The sequence below is a fragment of the Pan troglodytes genome, chromosome 1 (genome assembly GCF_028858775.2).
Source record: "Pan troglodytes isolate AG18354 chromosome 1, NHGRI_mPanTro3-v2.0_pri, whole genome shotgun sequence".
Lineage (NCBI taxonomy): Eukaryota > Metazoa > Chordata > Mammalia > Primates > Hominidae > Pan > Pan troglodytes.
This window is the reverse complement of record NC_072398.2, coordinates 66853528-66871575: the sequence shown is the minus strand read 5'-3', so window position 1 is coordinate 66871575 and position 18048 is coordinate 66853528. Positions and strand designations below refer to the sequence as shown.

The window sequence follows — 18048 nt, the reverse complement described above, 5'->3', positions numbered from 1 at the left end:
TGGGGACAGGAATCACCTAGTAATAGGTAAAGGTCTGGTTCAGTGGTTTCCCACCTAGACTGCACATTAAATTTTCTGTGGGCTTTTTAAAAAGACAGAAACCTTATAGTAACCAGAACAGCATGATCCTGGCATAAAAACAGACACATAGACCAATGGAACAGAATAGAGAACCCAGAAATAAATCCATGCACTTACAGCCAACTCATTTTTGACAAAAACCCCAAGAACATTGGAGAAAGAATGGCCTCATTAATAAATGGTTTTGGGAAAACTGGATATCCATATGCAGAATAATGAAACTAGATCCTCATTTTTACCATATACAAAAATCAACTCAAAATGGATTAAAGACTTAAGTGTAAGACCTTAAACTATAAAACAACTAAAAGAAAAACACTGGGGAGATGGTACAGGACATCGGTTTGAGCAAAGATTTATCTGCATAAGGCCTCAGAAGCACAGGCAATAAAAGCAAAAATAGCCAAATGAGATTATATCAAACTAAAAAGCTTCTGCACAACAATGGAAACAATCAACAAAGCAAAAAGACAACCTACAGAATGGGAGAAAAATATTTGTAAACTATCCACCCGACAAGGGATTTGTAACCAGAATATAGAAGGAACTCAAACAACTCAATAGCAAAAGACAAATAATCCAATTTGAAAATGGGCAAAAGACCTGAATAGACATTTCTCAAAAGAAGATATACAAATGGCCAACAGGTATAATGCCCAACATCAATCATTAGGGAAATGCAAATCAAAACCACAATGAGATATAATTTCATTCCAGTTAGAATGGCTATTATCAAAAAGACAAAAAATAGGCCTGGCATGGTATCTCACATCTGTAATCCCAGTGCTTTGGGAGGTCAAGGCAGGAGGATCACTTGAGGTCAGGAGTTTGCGGCTGCAGTCAGCTATGATTGCATTAATGCACTCCAGCCTTGCAACAGAGGTAGACCCTGTCTCTAAAAGAATAAAATATTCCAGGTATGGTGGCTCACACCTGTAATCCCAACACTTTGGGAGGCCGAGGTGGGTGGATCACTTGAGTCCAGGAGTTCAAGACCACCCTGGGCAATATGACAAAACACTGTTTCTACAAAAACTTAGGAGGACATGGTGTGTGTGCCTGTATTCCCAGCTACTCAGGTGGCTGAGGCAGGAGAATGGCTTGAGCCTGGGAGGTCAAGGATGCAGTGAGCCATGTTCGTGCCACTGCACTCCATCCTGGGCTACAGAGTGAGAGCCGTCAAAAAAATAATTAATATTAATAAATAAAGAAAAGTTAAAAAATAAATAAAAGAAACAGTGACAAATGCTGGTAAGGATGTGGAGAAAGAGGAACCCTTGTACGCTGTTGGTGGGAATGTGTGGTAATATAGCCATATAGAAAACAGTATGGAGATTTCTCAAAAAACTAAAAATAGAATTACCATATGATTCAGGAATCCCACTGCTGGGTATATATCCAAAAGAATGGAAATCAGTATATCAAAGTCATATGTGCACTCCCATATTTATTGCAGCACTATTCACAAGAGCCAAGATATGGAATCAACCTGTGTCCATCAATGGATAAATGGATAAAGAAAATATGGCATATATGCACAATGAAATATTATTCAGCCATAAAAAAGAATGAAATCCTGTCACTTGCAGCAACACAGATGGAACTGGAAGTCATTATGGTATGCAAAATAAGCCAGGCACAGAAAGACAAATATTGCATATTTTCATTCATATGTAAGGGCTAAAAAAGTGGATCTGATAGAGGTAGAGAGTAGAATCATGGTTACCGGAGGCTGGAAAGGAAAGTAGGGAGGGGAAATAAAGAGAAGATGGTTAAGGCGTACAAATATACAATTACGAGGAATAACTTCTGGTACTTGATAGTACAGTAGAGAGATTATAGTTAACTATAATTTATTACATATTTCAAAATAGAAGAATTATAATGGTCCCAACCCAAAGAAAAGATAACTATTTGAGTGATAGACATCCCAAATACCCTGATTTGCTCATTATACATTGTGTACAGGTATCAGAATATCACGTGGTCTCCAAAATTACATGTACAACGATTCAACTATTGTTATAGCAGTAGGTAGTTAGGCAGACATGAGAAGGGCAGGACAAGGTGCCCCCTCACTTCCCCCTGCACCAGGAATGTCAGGTGACCATCAGGTGATGGTCAGGTGGTGGCTAAATCAATAATAATTGGTTGCAGCTAGTGTCTCCCAATAGACAGAAAACACCTGAAACTGGTGAGCAGCAGCTTCCTGATAAGATCTCAGGAGGTGGGCGAGTGGGCTCAAGCATGCACACTCAGGGGCAAAATGGCAGAGTTTAACTGGTATATGACCTTCTAGAACACCCAACTGGTAAGGGAAGAGAGCCTCGAGTGAGCACATGCACAACGCCAGTAAACACACTGTGCATGTGGCCCCTCCCAAGTGCTAGCAGGCCACTGCACATGCGGACAGCCCACCCCAAGGGAAGAATCAGAAGAGATGTAACACAACCCGGAAAGCCTGCCAACATACATAACACCAAGTTGAAGGTCAAACTGCACACTTGATCTCTCAAGTCACCCACTTGGCCCTCTTCCAAGTGTACTGTATTTTCTTCATTCCTGCTCTAAAACTTTTTGATAAACTTTCACTCCCTCTGTATAACTTGCCTGGGTCTCTCCTTCTGCCTTATGCCCCTGGGTTGAATTCTTTCTTCTGAGGAGGCAAGAACTGAGGTTGCTGGCCAGGCGCAGTGGCTCACACCTGTAATCCCAGCACTTTGGGAAGCGGAGGCAGGTGGATCACAAGGTCAGCAGTTCAAGACTAGCCTGACCAAGATGGTGAAACCCTGTCTCTACTAAAAATACAAAAATTAGCCGGGCATGGTGGCGGGCGCCTGTAATCCCAGCTACTCAGGAGGCTGAGGCAGGGAATTGCTTGAACCTGGGAGGTGGAGGTTGCAGTGAGCTGAGACAGTGCCACTGCCCTCCAGCCTGGGCAACAGAGTGAGACTCCATCTCAAAAAAAAAAAAAAGAAAGAAAAGGAATTGAGGTTGCTGCAGATCTGTATGGATCTGCTGCTAACACTATTATTTATCAATAAAAAAACAAAACATAGATGCCTAGCTCCTCTCTCAACAGCAATTGAATCTGAATCGCGGGGAATAGAGGCCAGGTGTTTGTGCCTTTTAAATCTCCCCAAGTGTTTCTTATATAAAGTAAAGGCTGAAAACCACAGATAACAATTTTACCTTATAGTATTACTTTAAATATTACTACTGTCATCATGATCATGATTCTTGCATGTTTGTTTGCCAGTTTAATTTTATAAGAATTAATGTCAACAAGGGCATTATCCTCCAGGATGAGCCCTTTTTTATATTATGCTTTCCTGGTAGCTTGATGATGTTGAGGCAGCTGCAGAACCAGAAGAGGAAAGGGTCAGGGCTTTCCTAGGCCAGTCTTTCCATGATAAAGAAATGGCGCTTGTCGATTAAATAAATTTCTTGAAAGATCTCCGCATAGTTTTTCATTCTCCCTTAATCTGACTGTGAGCTAAATTGCAATCTGAAATATTTAAGTTATATCACCAATCAAGTGGCTAATTGAGAAATCTCCTTCTCCCTGCAAAGCTCAACCAGACTGTTATAAATGCAAAGTTCGTCCAGGCACAGTGGCTCACGCCTGTAATCCCAGCACTTTGGGAGGCCAAGGTGGATGAATCACTTGAGGACAGGAGTTCAAGACCAGACTCACCAACATGGTGAAACCCCCATCTCTACTAAAAATACAAAAATTAGCTAGGTGTGGTGGCAGGCGCCTGTAATCCCAGTTACTTGGGAGGCTGAGGCACAAGAATCCCTTGAACCTGGGAGCAGGAGGCTGCGGTGAGCTGAGATCACACCACTGCACTCCAGCCTGGGCAACAGAGTGAGTCTCCATCTAAAAAGATAATAATTACAATTAAAAATGAATAAATAAATGCAAATTTAAACCTACTTGCCACATGCCCCTAAATATGTTTGCATTAGATCTGTATTATTCTTAACTAATTCTGGTATAGAAAATGACAGGGCCTTGTTCAGGCTTCTCAGAAGTCTGTGCCAGGAGGGGCCCTAACCCAGAGCTGGAGATAGAGTTTCAGAAAGTATTTGTGACATGTTCTCTATATAAGCTATGGACTCTAGGCCATCGTGGCCCATCAGCTCCCTAGAAAGAGAGAGTGGGCCACCTAACCCTATGAGGGGCACTCTGAGTACAGCAAGGGCCCCAGAGAGGAGACAGGCCAGTCCAGGGGCTAAGGGAAGCTGCCCCAGGGGGCAAAGGTCATTTTTTGGAAAATAAAATCCCAAACCTCTGACTGAGTTATACTCCAGTACACAATTCTATATATATTCTAACCTCGAACCACTTCTCTTTCCAGACAAAGTGGATAGGCATGTGCATTGTTCAAAGCTCTGTTCACTGGGAAGATTTTCTCTTACCCCTGTCTTTTTCAAGGTCAGGCCTGAGTGACACTAAGTGCAGCTGTCATCAACATTCAACTTGCACACGAGTACCAAGCCAACCCATCCATAAAGCAAGCTTGGGCTTTTTGATCCTCCTTTAGCTGTTGGTTAAGAATTGCCCATATAGCCATGGGTGTTAGAAGAGGGATGGGTGCCAGTGTAACAGTGGTGGGTGCCAGGAGTCTGAGCTCTCTGCTGTGTAGCCTGCTGTGCCCTCTTCCTGCTTTGCTCAGTTCAAGTATATACCACTTCTATTGTATAATGAATTTTGCTGGGCCCATCTGACCTTATGACTGACGGATATGACAGGACCCAGTTCAAGAAGAGTAGTTCTGACCAGGTGCAGTAACTCACACCTGTAATCCCACACTGTGGGAGGCCAAGGCGGGAGGATCCATTGAACCCAGGAGCTAGAGACCAGCCTGGGCAACATAGTGAGACTCTGTCTCTAAAAAAAAAATAATAATAAATTAGCCAGGGATGGTTGTGTGTGCCTATAGTCCCAGCTAGGCTGAGGTGGGAGGATCGCTTTAGCCCAGGAGGTCAAGGCTGCAGTGAGTGGTGACTGTGCCACTGCACTTCAGCCTGGGTGACAGAGTGAGACCCCCATCTCAGAAAAAAAAAAAAAAAAAAAGAGCAGTTCTGATGTGTCACATGGGCAGGCATTCTGCTTCTATCATAGTTTCTAGCCCAGTACCATGTCTGGAGTTATTTTTTTTAAAGGCACATGTTTCATCAGCATATTGCATGGTTTTGATCCACGCTGGAAAGGGAGAATGGTAAAACTGGGTTAATTTACCTCACGGGAGTCATCATAAGGATCAGAGTAGATAAGGCTGGTGAAAGTATTATACCATCACAACATTATTGTTGCAGAAAAGATTGTTACTTTGGATGTTGCTTGGAAATATATTCGCGGTGAGCAGAGCCTTAATTTTTTTTTATTCTAGCCTTTTGATGACTATGGTATTACTTATAAAAGGATTTTATCTCAAGCAAAACAAAAAAGCAATGTTTAACAACAGCTCTAGTTGAAGATACTGCTTAGAATCTAGGCCGGGCGTGATGGCTCACGCCTGTAATCCCAGCACTTTGGGAGGCCAAGGCAGGCAGATCACGAGGTCAGGAGTTTGAGACCAGCCTGGCCAACATGGTGAAACCCTGTCTCTACTAAAAATACAAAAATTGCTGGGCATGGTAGCACACGCCTGTAATCCCAGCTACTCAGGAGGCTGAAGCAGGAGAATTGCTTGAACCCAGGTGGCGGAGGTTGCAGTGAGCTGAGATCGCACCACTGCACTACAGCCTGGGCAACAGAACGAGACTCCATCTCAAAAACAAAACAAAACAAAACAAAAGAATCTATCTGCCTGGCCAGCCTGTAAGCAATCTATGTGGCAGGGTTTCTCGTGTGTTTTTATGTCTTTGGTGGTGATGGTGGTGGAGACAGCTGATTTTTAGTAGTTGCCCAAGGAGACATACTGATATAAACCCTGCATCTTCCACCCCAAGCCAACAGAAGTTGAGCACCCCCCTCTTATCTTAAATAAATGGGTCACACCCAGGCTTTAGAAAAGAGTTTTTTGTTTTTCGTTGTTTTTTTTTTTTTTTCTAATACACTTTAATTGTATTAGCTGCATTGGTATCTGTTAAAGAAATGCTCCCTATTAGAGCTTGACGGCAGATTGAGAAAGAGTGTGTAAGATGAGTCAAATCTCCAAGCCAGCTGTGTAAGGTGGGGAGCAGAGAGAAGAGAATCCACTTAATAATGATGTTGGAGCTTGCTTTAAAAAGACAAATTAAGTGTTTTAGCATCTATATCATCAACTGCATTTTATAATTCAATTATTTAATACCTCTGTCCAAATTATCAGCAGTCCAGAAAGCCTCTCACCACTCCCACCAGCAGGTTAAGGGCCTTATCAGCATCCCCAGTATAGGAGTCAGATGATAATTCTCAACTGAGCACAACAATGTTGGGCCCCACTCTGAGTCTCCTGACTCACAGGCCCAGTTCCAGGGCTGTCATTCATCCAGCCTCACAATCCCCAGCTCTACTCTTTAAGTTTCCAGCCTAGGGGGGAGTTCCCCTCCAGGAGAAAGGAGGGGCAGGGTGGGTTTTCAAAATCCAAGGCCTGAGCGGTGACTGGCCCAGGGCCTATCTCTAGTCTTTGACCATAGAATGGCTGGGCTCCCATTCTTCCTCCAAATTAGGCTACCTACCAGCGTTGCTGGAAGAAGGCATCTCCTAGGCCCATTAAATGCTGTGCCTGGCCTAGTGCCTTTGTGTCCAAAAGGCAGAGCCAAACCATCCCAGGGGTCCAGCTCTCAAGGTGTGCAATCAGATGACCAGATATGGCAGAAAACCAAAGGGTGCAGTAGCTGGGCATGTGCCTGGGTGGACTTACATGGGGTGGAGCTAAGGTCTGGGTCCAGTCCTTCCGGGTTGGCTTTAATGCAGCACTTTCAGAATGGAGCTTGCTGTTCAGAAAACAATATTTGTCAGAATAATTTTCTTTCTTTCTTTCTTTTTCCTTCCTTCCCCTTCCCTTCCCACACCTTCCCTTTTTCTTCCTTCCTTCCCTTCCCTTTTTCTTTCTTCCTTCCTCTTTTCTTTCTCTTTCTTATTTCTTTCTCTTTCTTTTCTTTTCTTTCTCTATTTCTTTCTTTTCCTTCCTTCCTTCCTTCCTTCCTTCCTTCCTTCCTTCCTTCTCTCCCTCCCTCCTCTCCTTCCTTCTTCCCCTTCTTCTTTCCTTTCTTCCTTCCCTCTCTTTCTGTCTTTCCATTTCTTAATAATAAGTGATGAGGCTGGGCACAGTGGCTCACGCTTGTAATCCCAGCACTTTGGGAGGCTGAGGCAGGCTGATCATGAGGTCAGGAGTTCGAGACCAGCCTGGCCAACACAGTGAAACCCTGTCTCTACTAAAAATATAAAAATTAGCTGGGCATGGTGGCGGCCGCCTGTAATCCCAGCTACTTGGGAGGCTTAGGCAGGGAATCTCTTGAACCTGGGAGGCGGAAGTTGCAGTGAGCCGAGATCGTGCCACTGCACTCCAGCCTGGGAGACAGAGCTAGACACCATCTCAAAATAAATAAATTAATAAATATAAAAAAAATAAGTGATGAATGTTGGACATGGTGGCTCATGCCTGTAATCCCAACACTTTGGGACTACACCAGTAATCCCAGCACTTTGGGCCAATGCAGGTGGATCACCTGAGGTCAGGAGTTCAAGGCCAGCCTGGCCAACATAGTGAAACCCCATCTCTCCTAAAAATACAAAAATTAGCCTGTAATCCCAGCTATTCAGGAGGCTGAGGCAGCAGAATTGCTTGAACCCAGGAGGTGGAGGTTGCAGTGAGCCAAGATCGTGACCACTGTACTTCAGCCTGGGCAACAGAGTGAGACTCCATCTCAAAAATATAATAAAAATAAAAATAATAAGTGATGAAACTTTTGGAAGTTTGGTGACTTGGGCCCAGCGTCTTTATCTCAGAGCTTATATTCACGTGTGACCAGTTAGTTAAATTGTCCAGAAATGCAAAACAGTAATCACAGGGACCCATCCTGAGTCTTCCACGGAGGTTAACTCTGGTCTATGACCCAGACTTCTTCCCTTTTCCCTCAGAATCAGCCACCTTCTTGCCTCATAAAAACAGGGAGGGGTTATCATGCCTCCCTCCCCTCTCACATGACCTTGCAAGGCTTCAGTTACAGTGTCTTACCATGAGCCCACGTGTCACAGCACTAGTAGAGCCAGCCTCACTTAACTGCCTTTTGTTGCCAACATTAACTGCTGGGCTTCCTGGGTGCTTCAAACCAGAAGCCTTCCTGGGGGCTTAACATCAGAAGCATCTCAACACGTAGCACCAGGGCCACAGGCTATGACTGGAACTCTTGTGGTTGTGCCCTGTGGTGATTTTGCCAGTTATGAGTGAACCTCAAACAATCGACAACTGGGGCTCTGTTCCAATAACCTCCCTGAGAGCTTGCATGTTTCTCTTAACCTCATGAGTCTGCAGAAGCAGGCTGGCAAGTGTTCAAGAACAGGCCATCTCATGAGGTTTCCTGTACTTCCTGCCACTGCTGTCGCTGCTGCCAGGGGCACACTCCCCCAGAAAAGCCTTTCTCATGATAGGTTAGCATTTCTGCTACCAGTTGTGGCAGAGGCCAGATGTGAAGGGCATGAAAAGGCAAAATAATGAAAAGGAAATATACCCTCCACTTTCTTGTTTTAGAGCTTTTTTTCCTTTGTTTTTGTGGATTTGTTTTGGAAGAAAGGGAATAGAAGAAAGGGGTGATGGTTTGAAAAATTAACATGTAAGCCCGTGTAAAATTTGCAAAGAGGATTCACAGTGGGTTGGAAGAGGAAGAGGTCGTGTCATTGTGGAATTAGCCGCAGGAATGTGCAGCCCTTTCAGTTGTACACTAAAATGGCAGAAGTTTGCACCAGTCAAAACCAACATCCCAGTTCTTTCCCTGCATTCACCTGGGTCCTCTTTCATGAAGTCTCTGTCCAGTTCATTGAGTGGTATTGTCTTATACTCAAGAGGAAATCACCAGGTTCGGCGCAGTAGGGAACATTGACAGACTGTGGTCACCACAGCCAGATGTTCCAAACTGTCCTGAAGGGCTGAGAAGCTTGTCATGTTCAATAATGTATCCCAGTGCCCAGAAAAGTGCTTGGTACCAAACTGACACTCAAGAGATTATAAATATCCCTTGATGATTGAATAAATGAATAGAGGTGATTTTGGCTGACATTAACATTAGATTTAGAGAAAAATAGTTATTTTATAGCAAAACAGATATAAATTACTTTATTACCATAGAATAATCTCTGTCCCCTTTCTTTGTTCACTATCTTTATTAATCCATAAGTGAGTCTCCCCTGCCCCATCCCCAGTCATATACCCATATGAAGTGCTGACATTTTATTTTTCTGTACTCACTGATGACAGATTTTTTTTTAAAAAGATGGCAGCTTGCACAAGGAGCAGGGTGGTCGACGTTACATGACAAGATCCCTGGCCTGTGTATCTTCTCCTCAAAGCCTCAAATGCTTATGCAGCCCAAGGATAGAGGGAACCAGAGAGCTGTGGTCAGCCTGAAGTGACTTTGCCACATCTGAAATGACCCATGAGCTAAGGGCCTATGGAGACTACAACAGTTGTGAGACTCCCACAGCAGTTCCAGATAACTTTTAAAGTTATCTAATCCAACTGCTCAGCCTCCCAAAGTGCTGGGATGACAGGTGCGATCCACCACACCTGGACACATCTGTAGTCTTTATGCTATATTAAGGTAGCATCATCCTCAGTCCTGCCATGTTGTTACTACTGGTTTTCCTTGTATTGAGCTTTCCCCTAAATGTGCCCGTTGGGCTTCTGTGCTTGAGTTCATGGATAGCCAGGACTTGTCTGCTGGGCCCAGCAAACCTGCAAAAGCATGCCCTCCCACAGCAACATTGCAGTCACCAAACATTGTCCACCAAGTCTCTGGGAAATCCATAACAATGTGTTTACATTCTTTTTTTTTTTTTTTTTTTTGAAATAGAGTTTTGCTCTTGTTGCTCAGGCTGGAGTGCAATGGTGCGATCTCAGCTCATGGCAACTTCTGCCTCCCGGGTTCAAGTGATTCTCCGGCCTCAACCTCCCAAGTAGCTGGGATTACAGGCGCATGCCACCACGCCCAGCTAATTTTGTATTTTTGGTAGAGACAGGGTTTCTCCATGTTGGTCAGGCTGGTCTCGAACTCCCAACCTCAGGTGATCTGCCCGCCTCAGCCTCCCAAAGTGCTGGGATTACAAGCGTGAGCCACTGCGCCCGGCCACATTTGCATTCTTATATGGAAATTGACTGCTGATTTTGTTACTTAAACTCTAGTATCACTACTGAACTCTTATGTCTGCCCTCTTGTTGGCCATTTTCTGTGTTCTCTCTTTGCTACTGTTAACAGTCTTCATAGAATCTGATTTTGTCCTTTTACCTTGAGATGTGTTCTCATACTTTAAATTCTAGATTTTGACCAGGGCAGGATATATACAAGACAAGCTTAAAACATCTTGTAGTGACAGAAAGTAAGAAAGTGCTCAAAAACAAAAACAAACAAACAAAAAAAACAAATAAACAAAACAAACACACACTGATGGGGCTATGTCAAAGAGACACAGGAGGAAACAGAAAGTGCTCCCAATGTCCAAAACTAGAACAATTTGAGCAAAAAAATAAAGTAGTACTGAAAGTAGAAAACCTGCTTATTCATATAAACTGGCCAGGTGCAGTGACTCATGCCTGTAGTCCCAACACTTTGGGAGGCTGAGGTGGGTGAAACACTTGAGGCCACGAGTTCAAGACCAGCCTGGCCAACATGGTGAAACTTTGTCTTTATTTAAAATACAAAAATTAGCCAGGTATGGTGGCACACACCTGTAATCTTAGCTACTTGGGAGGCTGAGGCACAAGAATCACTTAAACCCGGGAGGCAGAGGTTGCAGTGAGCTGAGATCGCACCACTGCACTCCAGCCTGGGTGACAGAGTGAGACTCTGTCCCCCCTAAGAAAAAAGAAAGAAAAAGAAAAAGGAAAAAGAAAGTAGAAAATCTGCTTATTCATATAAATGAATATCCTTTCTGTCGCCTTCTTCCTCATCCTTGTTGGATTTACTCTGCCTTTGGCCAGAATTTTATCCTCTCTCATTGTTCATGATACAATGAAATATCAAACTCCTGTGGGGTTTTTGGTTGGGGTTTTGTCTATTTTTTGTTTTTATTGCATTTTCTTAGGCATCTTCTCTCTTTTCACATTTGAGATGGGCTTTGAAGGCTGATAGTGATAAGGGATAGGGAGAAAAGGTAAAACAGGCAAGAATTATGTGAAATGCCTGGATGGAGTTTGACATTGTAGATAGCATGACCAGGTAAGGCCCCACTGAGGGGAGCACTTTAAGTAAAGTGCAGGAGGAAGTGATGAAGTGAGCCATGTGGTTATCTAGGAACACGCATGACGGACAGAAGAGCAAGCACAAAGGTCCTGAACCAGGAGCAAGCCTGGCATGATCTAGAAATAGCAAAATGTGGCTTAAGCCAAGTGACTGAGGAGGAAATCAGCAGGAGATTAAATCAGGGAGGTCATAGGAGGAGGAGCAGGTCATGTAGATCATGATATGGATTTTGTGTTACTATGCTGGGGAGTGAGGAGATACTATTAGAAATTGGTATATGTGAATGTGTTTGTGAGGTTTGTACCCGGAATGATCCAGGAAAAGTGGATCTAGGCTAAATTTGCCAGACTAAGAGTTAAGGACTCTTCCTTTTAAGCAGAGAGCAAGGTCATTAAGAAGAAGAGAGAATGCATGTATGCAACAGTTTCCAGGCTATAGTTTAGTTCTGTGCATACTGTGAGAATGTGTTGAATGTTTGTTGATTGGTTTATTGATAATTTCTAAAGTTTGCAGGTAGAGAAATAGATCGAGAAAATGGTCATGAGTAACTGGAAAAGTAGAGCCAGGTCTTTTGACTGATAGCTCTGTGGCATCTCTAGGCACCACTTTCTTTAGAAATTTGGCTCTGATGAAAATTAATACCAGACCACTTAACTTGGAGCTAGCATCAAAAGTATCCAGAAGAGAGATTTAAAATGCACACACTTCAGCCTATTCTTAGGAACTCCATGTAAGTAGGCTGGGGGAAGGGCCCAGGCACACGTATTTTGAGAAAGCTCCCAGGTAATTCTGATGTGCACCCCTGGTCAAGGAACCAATTGCAAACCTCTAAATCCATGGAATAGTTGTTTAATTTTAATGTCTGTAAGACCCAAGTTAGTGGAGTATGTGAGAATCCCTACACCAGCTATTTATGAGCAATGGACAAATAAATCAAGGAAATACAAACAGGAAAGTCACTTGGCTGCCTTTAAATACAGTTTCTTCTCATTAGAGTGAACATCACCTTTAAGAAATTTGCATCATTTGAAAAACCTAGAGCTAAAAATTTTCTTAGCACTGTCTGTGAACAATGAGCAAGTTGGTCCAAAGTTTCATTGGGTTCATTTCTCTCAATATATTGCTCTAATAATCAATGCCATCACTCAGAGTAGCTGCCATTGTAGAATGCCTCTGCCATACTAAATAAATTTTTAAGTTCTTATTTTGAAAAATGTGTAGGGCTTTATAAATTTGATTCTTAGGGGGAAAAACTGAATTAGGTTGTTTTTATTTTGCATACACTATTAGACTGACTAACTCTTTTGGTAGACAAACAGAAGGTTCCACATCCCTGATCCAAGAGGATATGACTAAGAAAAGCAATAGAGTAAATAAGATTGTAGAAGGTGACACGGTTTGAATGTGTACCTTCCAAGTTCATGTCTGCAATGTTGAGAGATGGGATTTTGGGGAGGTGATTGGTTTATGAGTGCTCTAACCTCACAAATTGATTAATTCCACTCATGGGTTAATGGATTAATGGGTTGTGGAGGGGGTGGGTTAGTTATCACAGGAGTGGATCTGTTGTAAAAGCCAGTTTGGACATCTCTCATGAGCCCCCTCACCATGCAATGCCCTGAGCCACCTCAGGACCCCACAGAGAGTGCCCAGCAGCAAGAAGGCCCTCACCAGATGCAGCCCCTATACCCTGGACTTCACAGCCTCTAGAACTCTAAGAAATACACATATTTTCTTTATAAATTATCCAGTCTCAGTTATTCTGCTATAGCAACAGAAAACAGACTAAGACAGACGGTATTCTAAACATAGTAGCTTGGAACTCAGGCTCCAGTGTCAGACAGTTCTGAGCTCACTCTAGTTCTCTGTCATATATCAGCTTTGTGAAATGGAATAACTATCCTCAGCTTCATCATCTGTAAACTGGAAATCATAAAGGTACCTATCCCTTGTATTTTGCAGGGAATAAAAGAGAACATTTATGTAAAATGCTTAGCTCACAGTGCCTAAGTGATAATAGGTGTTTAATAAATGTTAGCTCTTATTTTTTTCATAGATACTGAGATACATCCTAAAACTGAGTCTTATAATGTTAATTGCTAGATTTTTTCTTTCTTATCAATATGTGAGTTGCTTACAATTGGTGCTATCTTAAAGTTGATGAAAAAGATATTAATGACTACTAGTGTACAGAATAGTCAGTGACTTTAGTAAACATAAATTTACAAATAGCATTATGAGTTAATTCGTAATGTTTTGTTTAAATAATTTGAATAGGCCCAGAAGATATCTGCTTGTATTAGCAATTATATCAATTATTGAGTGTCTACTCAATAACAATAAATACTTCTTTCAAATATATTCCAAAAAGTCACCTTTATATTAATTCAGTGGACCTTCCAAATAATGCAAATTGATGCCATTGTAAACATCTATAAAATGATTTTTTTTTTAGGCAGATGATAACAGCCTACCATTATCTGAATCTATTGAAATGGCATAATAGACTTTGGTTGCAACAAGAGAGATTACAGTCAGAGAGAAAGTAGAACTAGAAAGTGTAGACAGAACTACTCTGGTATGTCTTGGCTGCCTCCTGCTCTGAGCTGACTTGACACTAATTAAGCATCACTGGGGGCTGGGTGCAGTGGCTCATGCCTGTAATCCCGGAACTTTGGGAGGCTAAGGTGGGAGGATCACTTCAAGTCAGGAGTTCAAGACCAGCCTGGGCAACAAAGCGAGACCCTGTCTCTACAAAAAAAAAAAAAAAAAATTAAATTAGGCCGGGTGCAGTGGCTCACACCTGTAATCCCAACACTTTGGGAGGCCAAGGCAGGCAGATCACTTGACGTCAGGAGTTGGAGACTAGCCTGGCCAACGTGGCAAAACCTGTCTCTACTAAAAATATAAAAATTAGCCAGGTGTGGTGGTGTGCCTGTAATCTCACCTACTCAGGAGGCCGAGGCAGGAGAATGGCTCGAGCCTGGGAGGCACAGGTTGCAGTGAGCCGAGATCGTGCCACTGCGCTGCAGCTTGGGTGACGGGGCAAGACTCTGTCTCAAAAAAAAAAAAAGCTGGGTGTGGTGGTGCACGCCTGTATTCCCAGTGGCTCAGGAGGCCAAGGTGGGAGGATTGCCTAAGCCCAAGAGTTCTAGGCTACAGTGAGCTACGATCACCTCACTGCAGTCCAGCCTGCGCAAAAGAGAGAGACCCTGTCTTTAAAACAAAACAAAACAAAACAAAACAAGAATCTCTGGGGACTCTTTACTGTGTCTGCTTTGAGGGTGCTGCTAAGAATATATCCACTGTATTGCTCAGTGTCCCTTTTAATGAGGACCCTTTGGAAAAAGTTTCCCCTAGTTTTAGTTTCAGTGTTCGTTATTCAACAAGTATTTACAGAGCATCCCACTATTTGCCAGACAGTGTTCTGGAAGGTACAGTCTTTGTGCTTATGGGCCTCACATAATAGGAGAAATATATAATGAGCAAATGATTAAATAAGTGGATAAAAGAATGTTATGTGGTGATTAACTGTTATGAAAAAAAATTAAAGAAGGTGAAGCAAGACAAGGGTGGAGATAAGGGAAGGGAGGCTTCTTAGACTGGAAAGTCAGAAACTTCTTTGAAGATGGGACTTTCAGCTGAGACCTGAATGGCAAATTCGACATGTGAAGATGTGGGGAACAAGCATTCCAGGAACAGACAAAACATGGTGTAAAGGCCTCAAGTCAGGCATGAGTTTGGCATGTTCAAGGAACAAAAAGGAGATGAGGGGTGAGGAACATGGTGGAGAAGCAGGGAGGTGCTGGCTGACAAGGCTTCAGGGTCCAGCAAGGACTTGCAGGAATCAGAGGTGCAGTGGGAAGCTGTTAGAACTTGGAAACACATCTGAGCTACTCTGAATAAACAGTGTCATGTTTGTTTCATGATTCCTGTGACCTGTATATCTGAATCCATTTCCTTTTCTCATTCCCTGCTCAAAAGCTTAGGGCTAGATTTATGACCCAATTTTGTTAAATACCTAGGATCCAATCCTGTATGCTATGGACTGAATGTTTGTGCCCCCCAAATTCATATGTTGAAACCTTATCCCCAATGTGGTGATATTTGGAGGTGAAATGGGATTTGTGCCCGTATAAGAAGAGACATGAGGGAGCTTGCTCTGCCTCTCTGTTCTCTGCCACATGAGGCTACAAGAAGAAGACAGCCATCTGCACAGCAGGAAGCAGGCTCTCACTGGACACCAGATCTCCCAGCACCTTGATCTCAGTGCCTCCAAAACCATGATAACTAATGTCTGTTGCTCAAGCCATCCGGTCTATGGTACATTTGTCACAACGGCCCAGACTAAGAGTGCATTTTGTATTTGCTTCATTCCTGGTACCACCTTGTGCCTAGCACTGCGTTTCCTTTTCCTTTCTCTTTAACACTTCTTATTTTACCTAGTTCTGGCTTATGTTATCTTTTGAATAAGTCACTTCAAATCTCTTTTTGGATGAAGGTGTATGTACGTACATACATGTATACATAAACAATGGTGAAAGAATGGAGGTACTGATGCCTCTTTCATGGGATCTTCAGGATAGGACAGATTTTTATCTATCCACTGGAATGATTTCAGCTCAGATGAACTCAAAGCCCATCTATGACTGTCCGCATCTTGTGTTTTAGCATGTAGCTATGGTTTTAGAAGGGATCACAGTTGATACTCATTTGAAGTAGTTATGTTCTATAAAGTTTCTGTAAGCCCTGAATTTATGAATACCAAACTATTTTTTTTTCTTTTGAGACAGAGTTGCCCAGGCTGGAGTGCAGCGGTGCAATCTCTGCTCACTGCTACCTTCGATTCTTCAAGCAATTTTCCTGCCTCAGCCTCCCGAGTAGCTGGGATTACAGGCATCCACCACCACACCCGGCTAATTTTTTTGTATTTTTAGTAGAGACAGGGTTTCACCATGTTGGCCAGGCTGGTCTTGAACTCCTGACCTCAGGTGATCTACCCGCCTCGGCCTCCCAAAGTGCTGGGATTACAGGTGTGAGCCACTGCACCAGGCCAGCCAAACCATTTTTCCCAGGGGAAATATGGTGTTCCCACAAGCCGCTGGCCACATTTTCATTAACCAATCAATAGATACCTTTGTTTTATGTGTGTTTCTGTTTAAAGACACCTTATTTAATATATATTGTTGATTCATTAACATTGAACTCACAGCCAGCAGCACTATAACTCATGCCTGAACCAAGCTTGGCTAACACATGTATTTTCTCCATAAGGCATTTAGTCTTGTTGCACTTAGCAACACCAGACAGCAATTTAGCCCTATGCTTGGGGGCCATTTTAACAGCACAAACACCAAAAGAAAGTGCAAAAATATGAAAATTTAGCACTAAATAGACTGCAAAAATGACACTTGTTTATAGTATGAGAGCTGGAACAAGAAGGCACAGCATCACCTGTTTCATCTTAGCTTGAAACATGTATGTCCAGCTACTCAAATATTTCTACCCTCTGCACATGCATCTGAATGATTAGGGAAGTGTCTTGAGCATAGATTTGAGGGCTGCAAATAAATTTTAGTGAGTAAAATTTGCAAACACAGAATCTGTGAAAAATAGGAATTTACTACATTTTAAAAAAATCTTTTACCTTTAAAGTAGACCAGGGTAATCCCAGTATTGGGATGTATGTCAGCAAGTCTGGGAGCTCTTTATCCATTTACTGAATGGAGGGGAACTTCAAGTGGGGTAATCCTGGAGGCATATTTACTCCAATGTGAAAAATGCAATCCATAGTTCAAGTTTATATATACCAAGAAGCTGAGTGATTCAGTCGTTGTACTACTGGTACATGGAGATTGTTTTTATGACTTGAAAGAAAGAGTCCATGTTATTGGGAACATTAGGCAAATGAATTAGGAGGCTTGTTTTTCAGCGGTTTTCCCTAAGGCAGTTAAGGAACCAGAAGGTATAATCAAAGTGGTCAGTTGTATCAGAAATTTCTGGAAGCACTGTGGTTGAGAGGAGAGGCAAAACTTCCAGCCTCTTATCCAGAGAGGGCCCTCACTGTCCTCGGAATTTGGACCTCCCAAACAGCTGGCCTCTAAATGGCTGCCCCGATGGGACAGACCAGAGGAACAAGGAGCAAAACTGGGCTCTTCGTAGTTTCCTCTTCTTCATTCCCCTTGGTCTGTGTTTGTGGCTTTCCACCACTCTCCTAGGTGTCACTCTTGGTTCTTCAATCATGCTTGGTGCCCCTTCCCGTTGATCCCCCTGGCTGTCAGTTTCTGTCAGGCTCCACCTTGCATCTTTATTCACCTTCCCATGCTCACAGACACAAGCTTGGTCTATGCCTTCACTAATGCTCTCTAACTCTATTGCAAAACATGCCTGATCATTTTCTCTGCCTTCACCTCAACTTCCTCCAAGATAACTTCTTCCTCAAAGAACCCCTTCCTAAAAAACCTTCTGGGATTCCTGTGTATGATTTAAACTCAAACACCTCTGACTTCAAATTCCTCTACCTACATTCCTAGTTCTTTCCAAATTAATGCCTTGCTTCTTCGAGTCCTGCCTGTC

At 42.9% G+C, this 18048-nt stretch overlaps 1 long non-coding RNA gene across 1 annotated transcript in view; it reads right to left on the bottom strand.

Moving 5' to 3' along the window:
- The window catches only part of LOC107969500 (uncharacterized), a 46153-nt gene that overhangs the window by 4269 nt on the left and 23836 nt on the right, over positions 1 to 18048 (bottom strand). Inside the window, exon 2 of the long non-coding RNA XR_008536595.2 lies at positions 6939 to 7011. This is a non-coding gene — a long non-coding RNA (uncharacterized LOC107969500). The remainder of the gene's footprint in view (positions 1 to 6938; positions 7012 to 18048) is intronic.